Below are 9386 nucleotides of genomic sequence, written 5' to 3' on the forward strand. Positions count from 1 at the left end.
CGACACCCAGGATCGAACCAGGGACCTTTAGATCTTCAGTCTAACGCTCTCCCAACTGAGCTATTTCGGCTAATACACCTAGTTGACAGATGGTGGTGTAGGGCACAGTGTTGCAAAATGTCCCCAACGATAGGGATGTTTTTTCATGTGTTAAAACAACGGTTTTACAGCTCGCATGGCTTCTTTTTTTTTTTTGCATTGGTGGAGGTGTAATACAAAGCAAAGTCAGGATGGCCGAGCGGTCTAAGGCGCTGCGTTCAGGTCGCAGTCTCCTCTGGAGGGGTGGGTTCGATTCCCACTTCTGACAGATGTTTTTTATATAGAGACAAAAAATTTCAGAATGAAAACTACACACTGTACTGGCATGGAATGCTAACGGGATTTGTAAAATTATATTCACCACAATGCAACATAGGGCTTTTGAGGTATTTTACCTAAGCTGCCAAAACTCTAAACGCATCAACGATTTAACTCACTTTAGTGGATTTTGAGTTAAAATGAAACTGCTGAAACCAAGGATCAAAGCAGGGATATTTAGTCAAACGCTCTCCCAACAGAGCTAGTTCAGCTAACACACTTAGTGCATTGATGGTTGTGTAGATGGTTGTGTAGAGCACAGCATTGTAAGATGTCCCCAATAATAGGAATGGTTTTTCATGTGTAAAAATGTCTCTTTTTATAAAGAAAAAAAAACTTCAAAATTTTCAAAATGAAAACCAAACACTGTACTGGCATGAAATGCTAACGGGATATGTAAAACAATTTTCTCCACAATGCAAAATAGTGCCTATGAGGTATATTAATTAAGCTGCTAAAACTCTAAACGCATCAACGACTTAACTTACTTCAGTTGATTTTGAGACATAAGGAAACTGCCGAAACCCGGGATCGAACCAGGGACCTTTAGATCTTCAGTCTAACGCTCTCCCAACTGAACTATTTCGGCTAATACACCTAGTTGACAGATGGTGGTGTAGGGCACAGTGTTGTAAAATGTCCCCAACGATAGGGATGTTTTTTCATGTGTTAAAACAACGGTTTTACAGCTCGCATGGCTTCTTTTTTTTTGCATTGATGGAGCTGTAATGCAAAGCAAAGTCAGGATGGCCGAGCGGTCTAAGGCGCTGCGTTCAGGTCGCAGTCTCCTCTGGAGGTGTGGGTTCGAATCCCACTTCTGACAGATGTTTTTTATATAGAGACTAAAAATCTTCAAAAAATTTCAGAATGAAAACTACACACTGTACTGGCATGGAATGCTAACTGGATTTGTAAAATTATATTCACCACAATGCAATATAGGGCTTTTGAGGTATTTTACCTAAGCTGCCAAAACTCTAAACGCATCAACGATTTAACTCACTTTAGTGGATTTTGAGTTAAAATGAAACTGCTGAAACCAAGGATCAAAGCAGTCAAACGCTCTCCCAACAGAGCTAGTTCAGCTAACACACTTAGTGCATTGACGGTTGTGTAGATGGTTGTGTAGAGCACAGCATTGTAAGATGTCCCCAATAATAGGAATGGTTTTTCATGTGTAAAAATGTCTCTTTTTATAAAGAAAAAAAAACTTCAAAATTTTCAAAATGAAAACCAAACACTGTACTGGCATGAAATGCTAACCGGATATGTAAAACAATTTTCTCCACAATGCAAAATAGTGCCTTTGAGGTATATTAACTAAGCTGCTAAAACTCTAAACGCATCAACGACTTAACTTACTTCAGTTGATTTTGAGACATAAGAAAACTGCCGAAACCCGGGATCGAACCAGGGACCTTTAGATCTTCAGTCTAACGCTCTCCCAACTGAGCTATTTCGGCTAATACACCTAGTTGACAGATGGTGGTGTAGGGCACAGTGTTGTAAAATGTCCCAAACGATAGGGATGTTTTTTCATGTGTTAAAACAACGGTTTTACAGCTCGCATGGCTTCTTTTTTTTTTGCATTGGTGGAGGTGTAATGCAAAGCAAAGTCAGGATGGCCGAGCGGTCTAAGGCGCTGCGTTCAGGTCGCAGTCTCCTCTGGAGGCGTGGGTTCGAATCCCACTTCTGACAGATGTTTTTTATATAGAGACTAAAAATCTTCAAAACATTTCAGAATGAAAACTACACACTCTACTGGCATGGAATGCTAACGGGATTTGTAAAATTATATTCACCACAATGCAACATAGGGCTTTTGAGGTATTTTACCTAAGCTGCCAAAACTCTAAACGCATCAACGATTTAACTCACTTTAGTGGATTTTGAGTTAAAATGAAACTGCTGAAACCAAGGATCAAAGCAGGGATATTTAGTCAAACGCTCTCCCAACAGAGCTAGTTCAGCTAACACACTTAGTGCATTGATGGTTGTGTAGATGGTTGTGTAGAGCACAGCATTGTAAGATGTCCCCAATAATAGGAATGGTTTTTCATGTGTAAAAATGTCTCTTTTTATAAAGAAAAATTTACTTCAAAATTTTCAAAATGAAAACCAAACACTGTACTGGCATGAAATGCTAACGGGATATGTAAAACAATTTTCTCCACAATGCAAAATAGTGCCTTTGAGGTATATTAACTAAGCTGCTAAAACTCTAAACGCATCAACGACTTAACTTACTTCAGTTGATTTTGAGACATAAGGAAACTGCCGACACCTGGGATCGAACCAGGGACCTTTAGATCTGAGCTATTTCGGCTAATACACCTAGTTGACAGATGGTGGTGTAGGGCACAGTGTTGTAAAATGTCCCGAACGATAGGGATGTTTTTTCATGTGTTAAAACAACGGTTTTACAGCTCGCATGGCTTCTTTTTTTTTTTGCATTGGTGGAGGTGTAATACAAAGCAAAGTCAGGATGGCCAAGCGGTCTAAGGCGCTGCGTTCAGGTCGCAGTCTCCTCTGGAGGGGTGGGTTCGATTCCCACTTCTGACAGATGTTTTTTATATAGAGACAAAAAATTTCAGAATGAAAACTACACACTGTACTGGCATGGAATGCTAACGGGATTTGTAAAATTATATTCACCACAATGCAACATAGGGCTTTTGAGGTATTTTACCTAAGCTGCCAAAACTCTAAACGCATCAACGATTTAACTCACTTTAGTGGATTTTGAGTTAAAATGAAACTGCTGAAACCAAGGATCAAAGCAGGGATATTTAGTCAAACGCTCTCCCAACAGAGCTAGTTCAGCTAACACACTTAGTGCATTGATGGTTGTGTAGATGGTTGTGTAGAGCACAGCATTGTAAGATGAAATGCTAACGGGATATGTAAAACAATTTTCTCCACAATGCAAAATAGTGCCTTTGAGGTATATTAACTAAGCTGCTAAAACTCTAAACGCATCAACGACTTAACTTACTTCAGTTGATTTTGAGACATAAGGAAACTACCGAAACCCGGGATCGAACCAGGGACCTTTAGATCTTCAGTCTAACGCTCTCCCAACTGAGCTATTTCGGCTAATACACCTAGTTGACAGATGGTGGTGTAGGGCACAGTGTTGTAAAATGTCCCCAACGATAGGGATGTTTTTTCATGTGTTAAAACAACGGTTTTACAGCTCGCATGGCTTCTTTTTTTTTTGCATTGGTGGAGGTGTAATGCAAAGCAAAGTCAGGATGGCCGAGCGGTCTAAGGCGCTGCGTTCAGGTCGCAGTCTCCTCTGGAGGCGTGGGTTCGAATCCCACTTCTGACAGATGTTTTTTATATAGAGACTAAAAATCTTCAAAACATTTCAGAATGAAAACTACACACTCTACTGGCATGGAATGCTAACGGGATTTGTAAAATTATATTCACCACAATGCAACATAGGGCTTTTGAGGTATTTTACCTAAGCTGCCAAAACTCTAAACGCATCAACGATTTAACTCACTTTAGTGGATTTTGAGTTAAAATGAAACTGCTGAAACCAAGGATCAAAGCAGGGATATTTAGTCAAACGCTCTCCCAACAGAGCTAGTTCAGCTAACACACTTAGTGCATTGATGGTTGTGTAGATGGTTGTGTAGAGCACAGCATTGTAAGATGTCCCCAATAATAGGAATGGTTTTTCATGTGTAAAAATGTCTCTTTTTATAAAGAAAAATTTACTTCAAAATTTTCAAAATGAAAACCAAACACTGTACTGGCATGAAATGCTAACGGGATATGTAAAACAATTTTCTCCACAATGCAAAATAGTGCCTTTGAGGTATATTAACTAAGCTGCTAAAACTCTAAACGCATCAACGACTTAACTTACTTCAGTTGATTTTGAGACATAAGGAAACTGCCGACACCTGGGATCGAACCAGGGACCTTTAGATCTGAGCTATTTCGGCTAATACACCTAGTTGACAGATGGTGGTGTAGGGCACAGTGTTGTAAAATGTCCCGAACGATAGGGATGTTTTTTCATGTGTTAAAACAACGGTTTTACAGCTCGCATGGCTTCTTTTTTTTTTTGCATTGGTGGAGGTGTAATACAAAGCAAAGTCAGGATGGCCAAGCGGTCTAAGGCGCTGCGTTCAGGTCGCAGTCTCCTCTGGAGGGGTGGGTTCGATTCCCACTTCTGACAGATGTTTTTTATATAGAGACAAAAAATTTCAGAATGAAAACTACACACTGTACTGGCATGGAATGCTAACGGGATTTGTAAAATTATATTCACCACAATGCAACATAGGGCTTTTGAGGTATTTTACCTAAGCTGCCAAAACTCTAAACGCATCAACGATTTAACTCACTTTAGTGGATTTTGAGTTAAAATGAAACTGCTGAAACCAAGGATCAAAGCAGGGATATTTAGTCAAACGCTCTCCCAACAGAGCTAGTTCAGCTAACACACTTAGTGCATTGATGGTTGTGTAGATGGTTGTGTAGAGCACAGCATTGTAAGATGAAATGCTAACGGGATATGTAAAACAATTTTCTCCACAATGCAAAATAGTGCCTTTGAGGTATATTAACTAAGCTGCTAAAACTCTAAACGCATCAACGACTTAACTTACTTCAGTTGATTTTGAGACATAAGGAAACTACCGAAACCCGGGATCGAACCAGGGACCTTTAGATCTTCAGTCTAACGCTCTCCCAACTGAGCTATTTCGGCTAATACACCTAGTTGACAGATGGTGGTGTAGGGCACAGTGTTGTAAAATGTCCCCAACGATAGGGATGTTTTTTCATGTGTTAAAACAACGGTTTTACAGCTCGCATGGCTTCTTTTTTTTTTGCATTGGTGGAGGTGTAATGCAAAGCAAAGTCAGGATGGCCGAGCGGTCTAAGGCGCTGCGTTCAGGTCGCAGTCTCCTCTGGAGGCGTGGGTTCGAATCCCACTTCTGACAGATGTTTTTTATATAGAGACTAAAAATCTTCAAAAAATTTCAGAATGAAAACTACACACTGTACTGGCATGGAATGCTAACAGGATTTGTAAAATTATATTCACCACAATGCAACATAGGGCTTTTGAGGTATTTTACCTAAGCTGCCAAAACTCTAAACGCATCAACGATTTAACTCACTTTAGTGGATTTTGAGTTAAAATGAAACTGCTGAAACCAAGGATCAAAGCAGGGATATTTAGTCAAACGCTCTCCCAACAGAGCTAGTTCAGCTAACACACTTAGTGCATTGATGGTTGTGTAGATGGTTGTGTAGAGCACAGCATTGTAAGATGTCCCCAATAATAGGAATGGTTTTTCATGTGTAAAAATGTCTCTTTTTATAAAGAAAAAAAAACTTCAAAATTTTCAAAATGAAAACCAAACACTGTACTGGCATGAAATGCTAACCGGATATGTAAAACAATTTTCTCCACAATGCAAAATAGTGCCTTTGAGGTATATTAACTAAGCTGCTAAAACTCTAAACGCATCAACGACTTAACTTACTTCAGTTGATTTTGAGACATAAGGAAACTGACGAAACCCGGGATCGAACCAGGGACCTTTAGATCTTCAGTCTAACGCTCTCCCAACTGAGCTATTTCGTCTAATACACCTAGTTGACAGATGGTGGTGTAGGGCACAGTGTTGTAAAATGTCCCCAACGATAGGGATGTTTTTTCATGTGTTAAAACAACGGTTTTACAGCTCGCATGGCTTCTTTTTTTTTTTTGCATTGGTGGAGGTGTAATGCAAAGCAAAGTCAGGATGGCCGAGCGGTCTAAGGCGCTGCGTTCAGGTCGCAGACTCCTCTGGAGGCGTGGGTTCGAATCCCACTTCTGACAGATGTTTTTTATATAGAGACTAAAAATCTTCAAAAAATTTCAGAATGAAAACTACACACTGTACTGGCATGGAATGCTAACGGGATTTGTAAAATTATATTCACCACAATGCAACATAGGGCTTTTGAGGTATTTTACCTAAGCTGCCAAAACTCTAAACGCATCAACGATTTAACTCACTTTAGTCGATTATGAGTTAAAATGAAACTGCTGAAACCAAGGATCAAAGCAGTCAAACGCTCTCCCAACAGAGCTAGCTCAGCTAACACACTTAGTGCATTGACGGTTGTGTAGATGGTTGTGTAGAGCACAGCATTGTAAGATGTCCCCAATAATAGGAATGGTTTTTCATGTGTAAAAATGTCTCTTTTTATAAAGAAAAAAAAACTTCAAAATTTTCAAAATGAAAACTAAACACTGTACTGGCATGAAATGCTAACCGGATATGTAAAACAATTTTCTCCACAATGCAAAATAGTGCCTTTGAGGTATATTAACTAAGCTGCTAAAACTCTAAACGCATCAACGACTTAACTTACTTCAGTTGATTTTGAGACATAAGGAAACTGCCGAAACCCGGGACCGAACCAGGGACCTTTAGATCTTCAGTCTAACGCTCTCCCAACTGAGCTATTTCGGCTAATACACCTAGTTGACAGTTGGTGGTAAAAACGCTCTCCCAACAGAGCTAGTTCAGCTAACACACTTAGTGCATTGATGGTTGTGTAGATGGTTGTGTAGAGCACAGCATTGTAAGATGTCCCCAATAATAGGAATGGTTTTTCATGTGTAAAAATGTCTCTTTTTATAAAGAAAAATTTACTTCAAAATTTTCAAAATGAAAACCAAACACTGTACTGGCATGAAATGCTAACGGGATATGTAAAACAATTTTCTCCACAATGCAAAATAGTGCCTTTGAGGTATATTAACTAAGCTGCTAAAACTCTAAACGCATCAACGACTTAACTTACTTCAGTTGATTTTGAGACATAAGGAAACTGCCGACACCCGGGATCGAACCAGGGACCTTTAGATCTTCAGTCTAACGCTCTCCCAACTGAGCTATTTCGGCTAATACACCTAGTTGACAGATGGTGGTGTAGGGCACAGTGTTGCAAAATGTCCCCAACGATAGGGATGTTTTTTCATGTGTTAAAACAACGGTTTTACAGCTCGCATGGCTTCTTTTTTTTTTTTGCATTGGTGGAGGTGTAATACAAAGCAAAGTCAGGATGGCCGAGCGGTCTAAGGCGCTGCGTTCAGATCGCAGTCTCCTCTGGAGGGGTGGGTTTGATTCCCACTTCTGACAGATGTTTTTTATATAGAGACAAAAAATTTCAGAATGAAAACTACACACTGTACTGGCATGGAATGCTAACGGGATTTGTAAAATTATATTCACCACAATGCAACATAGGGCTTTTGAGGTATTTTACCTAAGCTGCCAAAACTCTAAACGCATCAACGATTTAACTCACTTTAGTGGATTTTGAGTTAAAATGAAACTGCTGAAACCAAGGATCAAAGCAGGGATATTTAGTCAAACGCTCTCCCAACAGAGCTAGTTCAGCTAACACACTTAGTGCATTGATGGTTGTGTAGATGGTTGTGTAGAGCACAGCATTGTAAGATGTCCCCAATAATAGGAATGGTTTTTCATGTGTAAAAATGTCTCTTTTTATAAAGAAAAAAAAACTTCAAAATTTTCAAAATGAAAACCAAACACTGTACTGGCATGAAATGCTAACGGGATATGTAAAACAATTTTCTCCACAATGCAAAATGGTGCCTATGAGGTATATTAATTAAGCTGCTAAAACTCTAAACGCCTTAGTCAGGATGGCCGAGCGGTCTAAGGCGCTGTGTTCAGGTCGCAGTCTCCTCTGGAGGCGTGGGTTCGAATCCCACTTCTGACAGATGTTTTTTATATAGAGACTAAAAATCTTCAAAAAATTTCAGAATGAAAACTACACACTGTACTGGCATGGAATGCTAACGGGATTTGTAAAATTATATTCACCACAATGCAACATAGGGCTTTTGAGGTATTTAACCTAAGCTGCCAAACTCTAAACGCATCAACGATTTAACTCACTTTAGTGGATTTTGAGTTAAAATGAAACTGCTGAAACCAAGGATCAAAGCAGGGATATTTAGTCAAACGCTCTCCCAACAGAGCTAGTTCAGCTAACACACTTAGTGCATTGATGGTTGTGTAGATGGTTGTGTAGAGCACAGCATTGTAAGATGTCCCCAATAATAGGAATGGTTTTTCATGTGTAAAAATGTCTCTTTTTATAAAGAAAAAAAAACTTCAAAATTTTCAAAATGAAAACCAAACACTGTACTGGCATGAAATGCTAACGGGATATGTAAAACAATTTTCTCCACAATGCAAAATAGTGCCTATGAGGTATATTAACTAAGCTGCTAAAACTCTAAACGCATCAACGACTTAACTTACTTCAGTTGATTTTGAGACATAAGGAAACTGCCGAAACCCGGGATCGCACCAGGGACCTTTAGATCTTCAGTCTAACGCTCTCCCAACTGAGCTATTTCGGCTAATACACCTAGTTGACAGTAGTGTTGAGCGGCATAGGCCATATTCGAATTCGCGAATATTCGCGAATATATGGACGAATATTCGTCATATATTCGCGAATATTCGCATATTCGTTATGTCCTAGTTTTATTTTCGCATATGCGAATATTCGTGTATGCGAAATTCGCGAATGCGAAAATTAACATAAGTGAATATTGGCATATGCAAAGTTAACACGTGCGAAAATTCGCATATGCGAAAATTAGATATGCGAATTTTCGCACGCCAGTCTCACATAGTAGTATTACAGTCTTCTTTACACCACACAAGCTGGAAGCAGAGAGGGATGATCACTGTGAAGAAAAAAAAAAAAAAAAAAAAAAAAAAAAAAAACAATATTCGTAATTACGAATATATAGCGCTATATTCGCGAAATTCGCGAATTCGCGAATATGCGATATTCGCGAATAATATTCGAATTGCGAATATTCGCGAGCAACACTAGTTGACAGATGGTGGTGTAGGGCACAGTGTTGTAAAATGTCCCCAACGATAGGGATGTTTTTTCATGTGTTAAAACAACGGTTTTACAGCTCGCATGGCTTCTTTTTTTTTCGCATTGGTGGAGGT

The 9386-nt window shown here is 39.3% G+C and overlaps 17 non-coding genes across 17 annotated transcripts; 10 read left to right on the forward strand and 7 right to left on the reverse strand.

The window, feature by feature from the left end:
• Positions 1–224: 224 nt before the first annotated feature.
• TRNAL-CAG (transfer RNA leucine (anticodon CAG)) lies at positions 225–307 on the forward strand. Its single transcript has one exon. It is a non-coding gene; the product is annotated as a tRNA-Leu (tRNA).
• A 566-nt stretch (positions 308–873) lies between these two features.
• On the reverse strand, positions 874–946 carry TRNAF-GAA (transfer RNA phenylalanine (anticodon GAA)). Its single transcript has one exon. It is a non-coding gene; the product is annotated as a tRNA-Phe (tRNA).
• A 151-nt stretch (positions 947–1097) lies between these two features.
• Positions 1098–1180, forward strand: TRNAL-CAG (transfer RNA leucine (anticodon CAG)). Its single transcript has one exon. It is a non-coding gene; the product is annotated as a tRNA-Leu (tRNA).
• Positions 1181–1747: 567 nt separating this feature from the next.
• On the reverse strand, positions 1748–1820 carry TRNAF-GAA (transfer RNA phenylalanine (anticodon GAA)). The gene has a single exon. It is a non-coding gene; the product is annotated as a tRNA-Phe (tRNA).
• Positions 1821–1972: 152 nt separating this feature from the next.
• TRNAL-CAG (transfer RNA leucine (anticodon CAG)) lies at positions 1973–2055 on the forward strand. The gene has a single exon. It is a non-coding gene; the product is annotated as a tRNA-Leu (tRNA).
• A 781-nt stretch (positions 2056–2836) lies between these two features.
• Positions 2837–2919, forward strand: TRNAL-CAG (transfer RNA leucine (anticodon CAG)). The gene has a single exon. It is a non-coding gene; the product is annotated as a tRNA-Leu (tRNA).
• A 461-nt stretch (positions 2920–3380) lies between these two features.
• On the reverse strand, positions 3381–3453 carry TRNAF-GAA (transfer RNA phenylalanine (anticodon GAA)). The gene has a single exon. It is a non-coding gene; the product is annotated as a tRNA-Phe (tRNA).
• A 152-nt stretch (positions 3454–3605) lies between these two features.
• TRNAL-CAG (transfer RNA leucine (anticodon CAG)) lies at positions 3606–3688 on the forward strand. The gene has a single exon. It is a non-coding gene; the product is annotated as a tRNA-Leu (tRNA).
• A 781-nt stretch (positions 3689–4469) lies between these two features.
• Positions 4470–4552, forward strand: TRNAL-CAG (transfer RNA leucine (anticodon CAG)). The gene has a single exon. It is a non-coding gene; the product is annotated as a tRNA-Leu (tRNA).
• A 461-nt stretch (positions 4553–5013) lies between these two features.
• Positions 5014–5086, reverse strand: TRNAF-GAA (transfer RNA phenylalanine (anticodon GAA)). Its single transcript has one exon. It is a non-coding gene; the product is annotated as a tRNA-Phe (tRNA).
• A 152-nt stretch (positions 5087–5238) lies between these two features.
• Positions 5239–5321, forward strand: TRNAL-CAG (transfer RNA leucine (anticodon CAG)). The gene has a single exon. It is a non-coding gene; the product is annotated as a tRNA-Leu (tRNA).
• Positions 5322–5898: 577 nt separating this feature from the next.
• On the reverse strand, positions 5899–5971 carry TRNAF-GAA (transfer RNA phenylalanine (anticodon GAA)). Its single transcript has one exon. It is a non-coding gene; the product is annotated as a tRNA-Phe (tRNA).
• Positions 5972–6125: 154 nt separating this feature from the next.
• On the forward strand, positions 6126–6208 carry TRNAL-CAG (transfer RNA leucine (anticodon CAG)). The gene has a single exon. It is a non-coding gene; the product is annotated as a tRNA-Leu (tRNA).
• Positions 6209–6775: 567 nt separating this feature from the next.
• Positions 6776–6848, reverse strand: TRNAF-GAA (transfer RNA phenylalanine (anticodon GAA)). The gene has a single exon. It is a non-coding gene; the product is annotated as a tRNA-Phe (tRNA).
• Positions 6849–7210: 362 nt separating this feature from the next.
• On the reverse strand, positions 7211–7283 carry TRNAF-GAA (transfer RNA phenylalanine (anticodon GAA)). The gene has a single exon. It is a non-coding gene; the product is annotated as a tRNA-Phe (tRNA).
• A 154-nt stretch (positions 7284–7437) lies between these two features.
• TRNAL-CAG (transfer RNA leucine (anticodon CAG)) lies at positions 7438–7520 on the forward strand. Its single transcript has one exon. It is a non-coding gene; the product is annotated as a tRNA-Leu (tRNA).
• Positions 7521–8044: 524 nt separating this feature from the next.
• TRNAL-CAG (transfer RNA leucine (anticodon CAG)) lies at positions 8045–8127 on the forward strand. The gene has a single exon. It is a non-coding gene; the product is annotated as a tRNA-Leu (tRNA).
• The last annotated feature ends 1259 nt before the right edge of the window (positions 8128–9386 follow it).

The sequence above is a fragment of the Hyla sarda genome, chromosome 1, assembly GCF_029499605.1.
Source record: "Hyla sarda isolate aHylSar1 chromosome 1, aHylSar1.hap1, whole genome shotgun sequence".
In the NCBI taxonomy this organism is placed as follows: domain Eukaryota; kingdom Metazoa; phylum Chordata; class Amphibia; order Anura; family Hylidae; genus Hyla; species Hyla sarda.